At 48.0% G+C, this 16,874-nt stretch overlaps 1 protein-coding gene across 1 annotated transcript in view; it reads left to right on the top strand.

The window, feature by feature from the left end:
- Nucleotides 1-16,874, top strand: part of LOC122545955 (E3 ubiquitin-protein ligase RNF212B-like) — a 442,187-nt gene that overhangs the window by 91,209 nt on the left and 334,104 nt on the right. The gene's annotated exons all lie outside the window — the stretch shown is intronic.

Here is a 16,874-nt window from a genome sequence, read left to right as displayed (position 1 = left end):
ATAACACATCCACACAGAATCACACAGGGTCAGTCTCACTGCCTGTGATTCGACATCCACACAGAATCACACAGGGTCAGTATCACACCCTGTGATTATACATCCACACAGAATCACGCAGGGTCAGTCTCACTCCCTGTGATTACACATCCACACAGAATCACACAGGGTCAGTCTCACTCCCTGTGATTACACATCCACACAGAATCACACACGGTCAGTCTCGCTCCCTGTGATTACACATCCACACAGAATCACACAGGGTCAGTCTCACTCCCTGTGATTACACGTCCACACAGAATCACACAGGGTCAGTATCACACCCTGTGATTACACATCCACACAGAATCACACAGGGTCAGTCTCACTGCCTGTGATTACACATCCACACAGAATCACACAGGGTCAGTATCACACCCTGTGATTACATATCCACACAGAATCACACAGGGTCAGTCTCACTCCCTGTGATTACACATCCACACAGAATCACACAGGGTCAGTATCACTCCCTGTGATTACACATCCACACAGAATCACACAGGGTCAGTCTCTCTCCCTGTGATTACACATCCACACAGAATCAGACAGGGTCAGTATCACTCCCTGTGATTACACATCCACACAGAATCACAAACGGTCAGTATCACTCCCGGTGATTACACGTCCACACAGAATCACACAGGGTCAGTCTCACTCCCCGTGATTACACATCCACACAGAATCACACAGGGTCAGTATCACTCCCTGTGATTACACGTCCACACAGAATCACACAGGGTCAGTATCACACCCTGTGATTACACGTCCACACAGAATCACACAGGGTCAGTCTCACTCCCTGTGATTACACGTCCACACAGAATCACACAGGGTCAGTCTCACTCCCTGTGATTACGCATCCACACAGAATCACACAGGGTCAGTCTCATTCCCTGTGATTACACGTCCACACAGAATCACACAGGGTCAGTCTCACTCCCCGTGATTACACATCCACACAGAATCACACAGGGTCAGTATCACTCCCGGTGATTACACGTCCACACAGAATCACACAGGGTCAGTCTCTCTCCCTGTGATTACACATCCACACAGAATCACACAGGGTCAGTATCACTCCCTGTGATTACACATCCACACAGAATCACACAGGGTCAGTATCACTCCCTGTGATTACACATCCTCACAGAATCACACAGGGTCAGTATCACACCCTGTGATGACTCATCCACAGAGAATCACACAGGGTCAGTCTCACTCCCACTGATTACACATCCACACAGAATTACACAGGGTCAGTATCACACCCTGTGATTACACATCCACACAGAATTACGCAGGTTCAGACTCACTCCCTGGGATTACACATCCACACAGAATCACACAGGGTCAGTATCACTCCCGGTGATTACACATCCACACAGAATCACACAGGGTCACTATCACAACCTGTGATTACACATCCACACAGAATCACACAGGGTCAGTATCACACCCTGTGATTACACATCCACACAGAATCACACAGGGTCAGTATCACTCCCTGTGATTACACATCCACACAGAATCACACAGGGTCAGTCTCATTCCCTGTGATTACACGTCCACACAGAATCACACAGGGTCAGTCTCACTCCCCGTGATTACACATCCACACAGAATCACACAGGGTCAGTATCACTCCCGGTGATTACACGTCCACACAGAATCACACAGGGTCAGTCTCTCTCCTTGTGATTACACATCCACACAGAATCACACAGGGTCAGTATCACTCCCTGTGATTACACATCCTCACAGAATCACACAGGGTCAGTATCACACCCTGTGATGACTCATCCACAGAGAATCACACAGGGTCAGTCTCACTCCCACTGATTACACATCCACACAGAATTACACAGGGTCAGTATCACACCCTGTGATTACACATCCACACAGAATTACGCAGGTTCAGACTCACTCCCTGGGATTACACATCCACACAGAATCACACAGGGTCAGTATCACTCCCGGTGATTACACATCCACACAGAATCACACAGGGTCAGTCACACTCCCTGTGATTACACATCCACACAGAATCACACAGGATCAGTCCCGCTCCCTGTGATTACACATCCACACAGAATCACACAGGGTCAGTATCACACCCTGTGATTACACATCCACACAGAATCACACAGGGTCAGTCTCACTCCCTGTGATTACACATCCACACAGAATCACACAGGGTCAGTCCCACTCCCACTGATTACACATCCACACAGAATCACACAAGGTCAGTATCACATCCTGTGATTACACATCCACATAGAATCACACAGGGTCAATATCATTCCCTGTGCTTACACATCCACACAGAATCACACAGGGTCAATATCATGCCCTGTGATTACACATCCACACAGAATCACACAGGGTCAGTCTCACTCCCTGTGATTACACATCCACACAGAATCACACAGGGTCAATATCATTCCCTGTGATTACACATCCACACAGAATCACACAGGGTCAGTATCACTCCCTGTGATTACACATCCACACAGAATCACACAGGGTCTGTATCACTCCCTGTGGTTACTCATCCACACAGAATGACACAGGGTCAGTCTCACTCCCTGTGATTACGCATCCACACAGAATCACACAGGGTCAGTATCACTCCCTGTGATTACACATCCGCACAGATTCACACAGGGTCAATATCATTCCCTGTGATTACACATCCACACAGAATCACAGACGGTCAGTATCACTCCCTGTGATTACACATCCACACAGAATCACACAGGGTCAGTATCATTCCCTGTGATTACACGTCCACACAGAATCACACAGGGTCAGTCTCACTCCCCGTGATTACACATCCACACAGAATCACACAGGGTCAGTATCACTCCCGGTGATTACACGTCCACACAGAATCACACAGGGTCAGTCTCTCTCCCTGTGATTACACATCCACACAGAATCACACAGGGTCAGTATCACTCCCTGTGATTACACATCCTCACAGAATCACACAGGGTCAGTATCACACCCTGTGATGACTCATCCACAGAGAATCACACAGGGTCAGTCTCACTCCCACTGATTACACATCCACACAGAATTACACAGGGTCAGTATCACACCCTGTGATTACACATCCACACAGAATTACGCAGGTTCAGACTCACTCCCTGGGATTACACATCCACACAGAATCACACAGGGTCAGTCTCACTCCCACTGATTACACATCCACACAGAATTACACAGGGTCAGTATCACACCCTGTGATTACACATCCACACAGAATTACGCAGGTTCAGACTCACTCCCTGGGATTACACATCCACACAGAATCACACAGGGTCAGTATCACTCCCGGTGATTACACATCCACACAGAATCACACAGGGTCACTATCACACCCTGTGATTACACATCCACACAGAATCACACAGGGTCAGTATCACACCCTGTGATTACACATCCACACAGAATCACACAGGGTCAGTATCACTCCCTGTGATTACACATCCACACAGAATCACACAGGGTCAGTCTCATTCCCTGTGATTACACGTCCACACAGAATCACACAGGGTCAGTCTCACTCCCCGTGATTACACATCCACACAGAATCACACAGAGTCAGTATCACTCCCGGTGATTACACGTCCACACAGAATCACACAGGGTCAGTCTCTCTCCCTGTGATTACACATCCACACAGAATCACACAGGGTCAGTATCACTCCCTGTGATTACACATCCTCACAGAATCACACAGGGTCAGTATCACACCCTGTGATGACTCATCCACAGAGAATCACACAGGGTCAGTCTCACTCCCACTGATTACACATCCACACAGAATTACACAGGGTCAGTATCACACCCTGTGATTACACATCCACACAGAATTACGCAGGTTCAGACTCACTCCCTGGGATTACACATCCACACAGAATCACACAGGGTCAGTATCACTCCCGGTGATTACACATCCACACAGAATCACACAGGGTCAGTCACACTCCCTGTGATTACACATCCACACAGAATCACACAGGATCAGTCCCGCTCCCTGTGATTACACATCCACACAGAATCACACAGGGTCAGTATCACACCCTGTGATTACACATCCACACAGAATCACACAGGGTCAGTCTCACTCCCTGTGATTACACATCCACACAGAATCACACAGGGTCAGTCCCACTCCCACTGATTACACATCCACACAGAATCACACAAGGTCAGTATCACATCCTGTGATTACACATCCACATAGAATCACACAGGGTCAATATCATTCCCTGTGCTTACACATCCACACAGAATCACACAGGGTCAATATCATGCCCTGTGATTACACATCCACACAGAATCACACAGGGTCAGTCTCACTCCCTGTGATTACACATCCACACAGAATCACACAGGGTCAATATCATTCCCTGTGATTACACATCCACACAGAATCACACAGGGTCAGTATCACTCCCTGTGATTACACATCCACACAGAATCACACAGGGTCTGTATCACTCCCTGTGGTTACTCATCCACACAGAATGACACAGGGTCAGTCTCACTCCCTGTGATTACGCATCCACACAGAATCACACAGGGTCAGTATCACTCCCTGTGATTACACATCCGCACAGATTCACACAGGGTCAATATCATTCCCTGTGATTACACATCCACACAGAATCACACACGGTCAGTATCACTCCCTGTGATTACACATCCACACAGAATCACACAGGGTCAGTATCACTCCCTGTGATTACACATCCGCACAGATTCACACAGGGTCAATATCATTCCCTGTGATTACACATCCACACAGAATCACACACGGTCAGTATCACTCCCTGTGATTACACATCCACACAGAATCACACAGGGTCAGTATCATTCCCTGTGATTACACGTCCACACAGAATCACACAGGGTCAGTCTCACTCCCCGTGATTACACATCCACACAGAATCACACAGGGTCAGTATCACTCCCGGTGATTACACGTCCACACAGAATCACACAGGGTCAGTCTCTCTCCCTGTGATTACACATCCACACAGAATCACACAGGGTCAGTATCACTCCCTGTGATTACACATCCTCACAGAATCACACAGGGTCAGTATCACACCCTGTGATGACTCATCCACAGAGAATCACACAGGGTCAGTCTCACTCCCACTGATTACACATCCACACAGAATTACACAGGGTCAGTATCACACCCTGTGATTACACATCCACACAGAATTACGCAGGTTCAGACTCACTCCCTGGGATTACACATCCACACAGAATCACACAGGGTCAGTATCACTCCCGGTGATTACACATCCACACAGAATCACACAGGGTCAGTCACACTCCCTGTGATTACACATCCACACAGAATCACACAGGATCAGTCCCGCTCCCTGTGATTACACATCCACACAGAATCACACAGGGTCAGTATCACACCCTGTGATTACACATCCACACAGAATCACACAGGGTCAGTCTCACTCCCTGTGATTACACATCCACACAGAATCACACAGGGTCAGTCCCACTCCCACTGATTACACATCCACACAGAATCACACAAGGTCAGTATCACATCCTGTGATTACACATCCACATAGAATCACACAGGGTCAATATCATTCCCTGTGCTTACACATCCACACAGAATCACACAGGGTCAATATCATGCCCTGTGATTACACATCCACACAGAATCACACAGGGTCAGTCTCACTCCCTGTGATTACACATCCACACAGAATCACACAGGGTCAATATCATTCCCTGTGATTACACATCCACACAGAATCACACAGGGTCAGTATCACTCCCTGTGATTACACATCCACACAGAATCACACAGGGTCTGTATCACTCCCTGTGGTTACTCATCCACACAGAATGACACAGGGTCAGTCTCACTCCCTGTGATTACGCATCCACACAGATTCACACAGGGTCAGTATCACTCCCTGTGATTACACATCCGCACAGAATCACACAGGGTCAATATCATTCCCTGTGATTACACATCCACACAGAATCACACACGGTCAGTATCACTCCCTGTGATTACACATCCACACAGAATCACACAGGGTCAGTATCACTCCCTGTGATTACACATCCACACAGAATCACACAGGCTCAGTCTCACTCCCTGTGATTACACATCCACACAGAATCACACAGGGTCAGTATCACTCCCACTGATTACACATCCACAGAGAATCACACAGGGTCAGTATCACTCCCTGTGATTGCACATCCACACCGAATCACACAGGGTCAGTATTACTCCCGGTGATTACACGTCCACACAGAATCACACAGGGTCAGTATCACTCCCTGTGATTACACATCCACACAGAATCACACAGGGTCAGTATCACTCCCGGTGATTACACGTCCACACAGAATCACACAGGGTCAGTCTCTCTCCCTGTGATTACACATCCACACAGAATCACACAGGGTCAGTCTCACTCCCTGTGATTACACATCCACACAGAATCACACAGGGTCAGTATCACTCCCTGTGATTACACATCCACACAGAATCACACAGGGTCAGTGTCACTCCCTGTGATTACACATCCACACAGAATCACACAGGGTCAGTATCACTCCCTGTGATTACACATCCACACAGAATCACACAGGGTCAGTCTCACTCCCTGTGATTACACAGACACACAGAATCACACAGGGTCAGTATCACTCCCTGTGATTACACATCCTCACAGAATCACACAGGGTCAGTATCACACCCTGTGATGACTCATCCACACAGAATCACACAGGGTCAGTCTCACTCCCACTGATTACACATCCACACAGAATTACACAGGGTCAGTATCACACCCTGTGATTACACATCCACACAGAATTACGCAGGTTCAGACTCACTCCCTGGGATTACACATCCACACAGAATCACACAGGGTCAGTATCACTCCCGGTGATTACACATCCACACAGAATCACACAGGGTCACTATCACACCCTGTGATTACACATCCACACAGAATCACACAGGGTCAGTATCACACCCTGTGATTACACATCCACACAGAATCACACAGGGTCAGTATCACTCCCTGTGATTACACATCCACACAGAATCACACAGGGTCAGTCTCATTCCCTGTGATTACACGTCCACACAGAATCACACAGGGTCAGTATCACACCCTGTGATTACACATCCACACAGAATCACACAGGGTCAGTCTCACTCCCTGTGATTACACATCCACACAGAATCACACAGGGTCAGTATCACTCCCTGTGATTACACATCCACACAGAATCACACAGGGTCAGTGTCACTCCCTGTGATTACACATCCACACAGAATCACACAGGGTCAGTATCACTCCCTGTGATTACACATCCACACAGAATCACACAGGGTCAGTCCCACTCCCACTGATTACACATCCACACAGAATCACACAAGGTCAGTATCACATCCTGTGATTCCACATCCACATAGAATCACACAGGGTCAATATCATTCCCTGTGCTTACACATCCACACAGAATCACACAGGGTCAATATCATGCCCTGTGATTACACATCCACACAGAATCACACAGGGTCAGTCTCACTCCCTGTGATTACACATCCACACAGAATCACACAGGGTCAATATCATTCCCTGTGATTACACATCCACACAGAATCACACAGGGTCAGTATCACTCCCTGTGATTACACATCCACACAGAATCACACAGGGTCTGTATCACTCCCTGTGGTTACTCATCCACACAGAATGACACAGGGTCAGTCTCACTCCCTGTGATTACGCATCCACACAGAATCACACAGGGTCAGTATCACTCCCTGTGATTACACATCCGCACAGATTCACACAGGGTCAATATCATTCCCTGTGATTACACATCCACACAGAATCACACACGGTCAGGATCACTCCCTGTGATTACACATCCACACAGAATCACACAGGGTCAGTATCATTCCCTGTGATTACACGTCCACACAGAATCACACAGGGTCAGTCTCACTCCCCGTGATTACACATCCACACAGAATCACACAGGGTCAGTATCACTCCCGGTGATTACACGTCCACACAGAATCACACAGGGTCAGTCTCTCTCCCTGTGATTACACATCCACACAGAATCACACAGGGTCAGTATCACTCCCTGTGATTACACATCCTCACAGAATCACACAGGGTCAGTATCACACCCTGTGATGACTCATCCACAGAGAATCACACAGGGTCAGTCTCACTCCCACTGATTACACATCCACACAGAATTACACAGGGTCAGTATCACACCCTGTGATTACACATCCACACAGAATTACGCAGGTTCAGACTCACTCCCTGGGATTACACATCCACACAGAATCACACAGGGTCAGTCTCACTCCCACTGATTACACATCCACACAGAATTACACAGGGTCAGTATCACACCCTGTGATTACACATCCACACAGAATTACGCAGGTTCAGACTCACTCCCTGGGATTACACATCCACACAGAATCACACAGGGTCAGTATCACTCCCGGTGATTACACATCCACACAGAATCACACAGGGTCACTATCACACCCTGTGATTACACATCCACACAGAATCACACAGGGTCAGTATCACACCCTGTGATTACACATCCACACAGAATCACACAGGGTCAGTATCACTCCCTGTGATTACACATCCACACAGAATCACACAGGGTCAGTCTCATTCCCTGTGATTACACGTCCACACAGAATCACACAGGGTCAGTCTCACTCCCCGTGATTACACATCCACACAGAATCACACAGGGTCAGTATCACTCCCGGTGATTACACGTCCACACAGAATCACACAGGGTCAGTCTCTCTCCCTGTGATTACACATCCACACAGAATCACACAGGGTCAGTATCACTCCCTGTGATTACACATCCTCACAGAATCACACAGGGTCAGTGTCACACCCTGTGATGACTCATCCACAGAGAATCACACAGGGTCAGTCTCACTCCCACTGATTACACATCCACACAGAATTACACAGGGTCAGTATCACACCCTGTGATTACACATCCACACAGAATTACGCAGGTTCAGACTCACTCCCTGGGATTACACATCCACACAGAATCACACAGGGTCAGTATCACTCCCGGTGATTACACATCCACACAGAATCACACAGGGTCAGTCACACTCCCTGTGATTACACATCCACACAGAATCACACAGGATCAGTCCCGCTCCCTGTGATTACACATCCACACAGAATCACACAGGGTCAGTATCACACCCTGTGATTACACATCCACACAGAATCACACAGGGTCACTCTCACTCCCTGTGATTACACATCCACACAGAATCACACAGGGTCAGTCCCACTCCCACTGATTACACATCCACACAGAATCACACAAGGTCAGTATCACATCCTGTGATTACACATCCACATAGAATCACACAGGGTCAATATCATTCCCTGTGCTTACACATCCACACAGAATCACACAGGGTCAATATCATGCCCTGTGATTACACATCCACACAGAATCACACAGGGTCAGTCTCACTCCCTGTGATTACACATCCACACAGAATCACACAGGGTCAATATCATTCCCTGTGATTACACATCCACACAGAATCACACAGGGTCAGTATCACTCCCTGTGATTACACATCCACACAGAATCACACAGGGTCTGTATCACTCCCTGTGGTTACTCATCCACACAGAATGACACAGGGTCAGTCTCACTCCCTGTGATTACGCATCCACACAGAATCACACAGGGTCAGTATCACTCCCTGTGATTACACATCCGCACAGATTCACACAGGGTCAATATCATTCCCTGTGATTACACATCCACACAGAATCACACACGGTCAGTATCACTCCCTGTGATTACACATCCACACAGAATCACACAGGGTCAGTATCATTCCCTGTGATTACACGTCCACACAGAATCACACAGGGTCAGTCTCACTCCCCGTGATTACACATCCACACAGAATCACACAGGGTCAGTATCACTCCCGGTGATTACACGTCCACACAGAATCACACAGGGTCAGTCTCTCTCCCTGTGATTACACATCCACACAGAATCACACAGGGTCAGTATCACTCCCTGTGATTACACATCCTCACAGAATCACACAGGGTCAGTATCACACCCTGTGATGACTCATCCACAGAGAATCACACAGGGTCACTCTCACTCCCACTGATTACACATCCACACAGAATTACACAGGGTCAGTATCACACCCTGTGATTACACATCCACACAGAATTACGCAGGTTCAGACTCACTCCCTGGGATTACACATCCACACAGAATCACACAGGGTCAGTATCACTCCCGGTGATTACACATCCACACAGAATCACACAGGGTCAGTCACACTCCCTGTGATTACACATCCACACAGAATCACACAGGATCAGTCCCGCTCCCTGTGATTACACATCCACACAGAATCACACAGGGTCAGTATCACACCCTGTGATTACACATCCACACAGAATCACACAGGGTCAGTCTCACTCCCTGTGATTACACATCCACACAGAATCACACAGGGTCAGTCCCACTCCCACTGATTACACATCCACACAGAATCACACAAGGTCAGTATCACATCCTGTGATTACACATCCACATAGAATCACACAGGGTCAATATCATTCCCTGTGCTTACACATCCACACAGAATCACACAGGGTCAATATCATGCCCTGTGATTACACATCCACACAGAATCACACAGGGTCAGTCTCACTCCCTGTGATTACACATCCACACAGAATCACACAGGGTCAATATCATTCCCTGTGATTACACATCCACACAGAATCACACAGGGTCAGTATCACTCCCTGTGATTACACATCCACACAGAATCACACAGGGTCTGTATCACTCCCTGTGGTTACTCATCCACACAGAATGACACAGGGTCAGTCTCACTCCCTGTGATTACGCATCCACACAGATTCACACAGGGTCAGTATCACTCCCTGTGATTACACATCCGCACAGAATCACACAGGGTCAATATCATTCCCTGTGATTACACATCCACACAGAATCACACACGGTCAGTATCACTCCCTGTGATTACACATCCACACAGAATCACACAGGGTCAGTATCACTCCCTGTGATTACACATCCACACAGAATCACACAGGCTCAGTCTCACTCCCTGTGATTACACATCCACACAGAATCACACAGGGTCAGTATCACTCCCACTGATTACACATCCACAGAGAATCACACAGGGTCAGTATCACTCCCTGTGATTGCACATCCACACAGAATCACACAGGGTCAGTATTACTCCCGGTGATTACACGTCCACACAGAATCACACAGGGTCAGTATCACTCCCTGTGATTACACATCCACACAGAATCACACAGGGTCAGTCTCACTCCCTGTGATTACACATCCACACAGAATCACACAGGGTCAGTATCACTCCCTGTGATTACACATCCACACAGAATCACACAGGGTCAGTCTCACTCCCTGTGTTTACACATCCACACAGAATCACACAGGGTCAGTCTCACGCCCTGTGATTACACATCTACACAGAATCACACAGGGTCAGTCTCTCTCCCACTGATTACACATCCACACAGAATCACACAGGGTCAGTATCACTCCCTGTGATTACACATCCACACAGAATCACACAGGGTCAGTCTCACTCCCTGTGATTACACATCCACACAGAATCACACAGGGTCAGTCTCACTCCCTGTGATTACACATCCACACAGAATCACACAGGGTCAGTATCACTCCCTGTGATTACACATCCACACAGAATCACACAGGGTCAGTCTCACTCCCTGTGATTACACAGACACACAGAATCACACAGGGTCAGTCTCACTCCCTGTGATTACACATCCACACAGAATCACACAGGGTCAGTCTCACTCCCTGTGATTACACGTCCACACAGAATCACACAGGGTCAGTATCACACCCTGTGATAACACATCCACACAGAATCACACAGGGTCAGTCTCACTGCCTGTGATTACACATCCACACAGAATCACACAGGGTCAGTATCACACCCTGTGATTACACATCCACACAGAATCACACAGGGTCAGTCTCACTCCCTGTGATTACACATCCACACAGAATCACACAGGGTCCGTCTGACTCCCTGTGATTACACATCCACACAGAATCACACAGGGTCAGTCTCACTCCCTGTGATTACACATCCACACAGAATCACACAGGGTCAGTCTCACTCCCTGTGATTACACATCCACACAGAATCACACAGGGTCAGTCTCACTCCCTGTGATTACACATCCACACAGAATCACACACGGTCAGTCTCGCTCCCTGTGATTACACATCCACACAGAATCACACAGGGTCAGTCTCACTCCCTGTGATTACACGTCCACACAGAATCACACAGGGTCAGTATCACACCCTGTGATTACACATCCACACAGAATCACACAGGGTCAGTCTCACTGCCTGTGATTACACATCCACACAGAATCACACAGGGTCAGTATCACACCCTGTGATTACATATCCACACAGAATCACACAGGGTCAGTCTCACTCCCTGTGATTACACATCCACACAGAATCACACAGGGTCAGTATCACTCCCGGTGATTACACGTCCACACAGAATCACACAGGGTCAGTCTCACTCCCCGTGATTACACATCCACACAGAATCAGACAGGGTCAGTATCACTCCCTGTGATTACACATCCACACAGAATCACACAGGGTCAGTATCACACCCTGTGATTACACGTCCACACAGAATCACACAGGGTCAGTCTCACTCCCTGTGATTACACGTCCACACAGAATCACACAGGGTCAGTCTCACTCCCTGTGATTACGCATACACACAGAATCACACAGGGTCAGTCTCACTCCCTGTGATTACACATCCACACAGAATCACACAGGGTCACTATCACACCCTGTGATTACACATCCACACAGAATCACACAGGGTCAGTATCACACCCTGTGATTACCCATCCACACAGAATCACACAGGGTCAGTATCACTCCCTGTGATTACACATCCACACAGAATCACACAGGGTCAGTCTCATTCCCTGTGATTACACGTCCACACAGAATCACACAGGGTCAGTCTCACTCCCCGTGATTACACATCCACACAGAATCACACAGGGTCAGTATCACTCCCGGTGATTACACGTCCACACAGAATCACACAGGGTCAGTCTCTCTCCCTGTGATTACACATCCACACAGAATCACACAGGGTCAGTATCACTCCCTGTGATTACACATCCTCACAGAATCACACAGGGTCAGTATCACACCCTGTGATGACTCATCCACAGAGAATCACACAGGGTCAGTCTCACTCCCACTGATTACACATCCACACAGAATTACACAGGGTCAGTATCACACCCTGTGATTACACATCCACACAGAATTACGCAGGTTCAGACTCACTCCCTGGGATTACACATCCACACAGAATCACACAGGGTCAGTATCACTCCCGGTGATTACACATCCACACAGAATCACACAGGGTCAGTCACACTCCCTGTGATTACACATCCACACAGAATCACACAGGATCAGTCCCGCTCCCTGTGATTACACATCCACACAGAATCACACAGGGTCAGAATCACACCCTGTGATTACACATCCACACAGAATCACACAGGGTCAGTCTCACTCCCTGTGATTACACATCCACACAGAATCACACAGGGTCAGTCCCACTCCCACTGATTACACATCCACACAGAATCACACAAGGTCAGTATCACATCCTGTGATTACACATCCACATAGAATCACACAGGGTCAATATCATTCCCTGTGCTTACACATCCACACAGAATCACACAGGGTCAATATCATGCCCTGTGATTACACATCCACACAGAATCACACAGGGTCAGTCTCACTCCCTGTGATTACACATCCACACAGAATCACACAGGGTCAATATCATTCCCTGTGATGACACATCCACACAGAATCACACAGGGTCAGTATCACTCCCTGTGATTACACATCCACACAGAATCACACAGGGTCTGTATCACTCCCTGTGGTTACTCATCCACACAGAATGACACAGGGTCAGTCTCACTCCCTGTGATTACGCATCCACACAGAATCACACAGGGTCAGTATCACTCCCTGTGATTACACATCCGCACAGAATCACACAGGCTCAGTCTCACTCCCTGTGATTACACATCCACACAGAATCACACAGGGTCAGTATCACTCCCACTGATTACACATCCACAGAGAATCACACAGGGTCAGTATCACTCCCTGTGATTGCACATCCACACAGAATCACACAGGGTCAGTATTACTCCCGGTGATTACACGTCCACACAGAATCACACAGGGTCAGTATCACTCCCTGTGATTACACATCCGCACAGAATCACACAGGCTCAGTCTCACTCCCTGTGATTACACATCCACACAGAATCACACAGGGTCAGTATCACTCCCACTGATTACACATCCACAGAGAATCACACAGGGTCAGTATCACTCCCTGTGATTGCACATCCACACAGAATCACACAGGGTCAGTATTACTCCCGGTGATTACACGTCCACACAGAATCACACAGGGTCAGTATCACTCCCTGTGATTACACATCCACACAGAATCACACAGGGTCAGTCTCACTCCCTGTGATTACACATCCACACAGAATCACACAGGGTCAGTATCACTCCCTGTGATTACACATCCACACAGAATCACACAGGGTCAGTCTCACTCCCTGTGTTTACACATCCACACAGAATCACACAGGGTCAGTCTCACGCCCTGTGATTACACATCTACACAGAATCACACAGGGTCAGTCTCTCTCCCACTGATTACACATCCACACAGAATCACACAGGGTCAGTATCACTCCCTGTGATTACACATCCACACAGAATCACACAGGGTCAGTCTCACTCCCTGTGATTACACATCCACACAGAATCACACAGGGTCAGTCTCACTCCCTGTGATTACACATCCACACAGAATCACACAGGGTCAATATCATTCCCTGTGATTACACATCCACACAGAATCACACAGGGTCAGTATCACTCCCTGTGATTACACATCCACACAGAATCACTCAGGGTCTGTATCACTCCCTGTGGTTACTCATCCACACAGAATGACACAGGGTCAGTCTCACTCCCTGTGATTACGCATCCACACAGAATCACACAGGGTCAGTATCACTCCCTGTGATTACACATCCGCACAGAATCACACAGGGTCAGTATCACTCCCTGTGATTACACATCCGCACAGAATCACACAGGGTCAATATCATTCCCTGTGATTACACATCCACACAGAATCACACACGGTCAGTATCACTCCCTGTGATTACACATCCACACAGAATCACACAGGGTCAGTATCACTCCCTGTGATTACACATCCACACAGAATCACACAGGGTCAGTATCACTCCCGGTGATTACACATCCACACAGAATCACACAGGCTCTGTCTCACTCCCTGTGATTGCACATCCACACAGAATCACACAGGGTCAGTATCACTCCCACTGATTACACATCCACACAGAATCACACAGGGTCAGTATTACTCCCGGTGATTACACGTCCACACAGAATCACACAGGGTCAGTCTCACTCCCTGTGATTACACATCCACACAGAATCACACAGGGTCAGTCTCACTCCCTGTGATTACACATCCACACAGAATCACACAGGGTCAGTCTCACTCCCTGTGATTACACATCCACACAGAATCACACAGGGTCAGTATCACTCCCTGTGATTACACATCCACACAGAATCACACAGGGTCAGTCTCACTCCCTGTGATTACACATCCACACAGAATCACACAGGGTCAGTCTCACTCCCTGTGATTACACATTCACACAGAATCACACAGGGTCAGTCTTACTCCCTGTGATTACACATCCACACAGAATCACGCAGGGTCACTATCACTCCCTGTGATTACACATCCACACAGAATCACACAGGGTCAGTCTCACTCCCTGTGATTACACATCCACACAGAATCACACAGGGTCAGTCTCACTCCCTGTGATTACACATCCACACAGAATCACACAGGGTCAGTCTCACTCCCTGTGATTACACCTCCACACAGAATCACACAGGGTCAGTATCAATCCCTGTGATTACACTTCCACACAGAATCACACAGGGTCAGTATCACTCCCTGTGATTACACATCCACACAGAATCACACAGGGTCAGTCTCACTCCCTGTGATTACACATCCACACAGAATCACACAGGGTCAGTATCACTCCCTGTGATTACACATCCACACAGAATCACACAGGGTCAGTATCACTCCCTGTGATTGCACATCCACACAGAATCACGCAGGGTCACTATCACTCCCTGTGATTACACATCCACACAGAATCACACAGGGTCAGTCTCACTCCCTGTGATTACACATCCACACAGAATCACACAGGGTCAGTCTCACTCCCTGTGATTACACATCCACACAGAATCACACAGGGTCAGTCTCACTCCCTGTGATTACACCTCCACACAGAATCACACAGGGTCAGTATCAATCCCTGTGATTACACATCCACACAGAATCACACAGGGTCAGTCTCACTCCCTGTGATTACACATCCACACAGAATCACACAGGGTCAGTCTCACTCCCTGTGATTACACCTCCACTCAGAATCACACAGGGTCAGTCTCACTCCCTGTGA

Source organism: Chiloscyllium plagiosum, unplaced genomic scaffold, assembly GCF_037043375.1.
Source record: "Chiloscyllium plagiosum isolate Xiang-an unplaced genomic scaffold, Cpla_swu_hap1 HiC_scaffold_27, whole genome shotgun sequence".
NCBI lineage: Eukaryota > Metazoa > Chordata > Chondrichthyes > Orectolobiformes > Hemiscylliidae > Chiloscyllium > Chiloscyllium plagiosum.
This window is presented reverse-complemented; position numbering and strand designations above follow the sequence as displayed.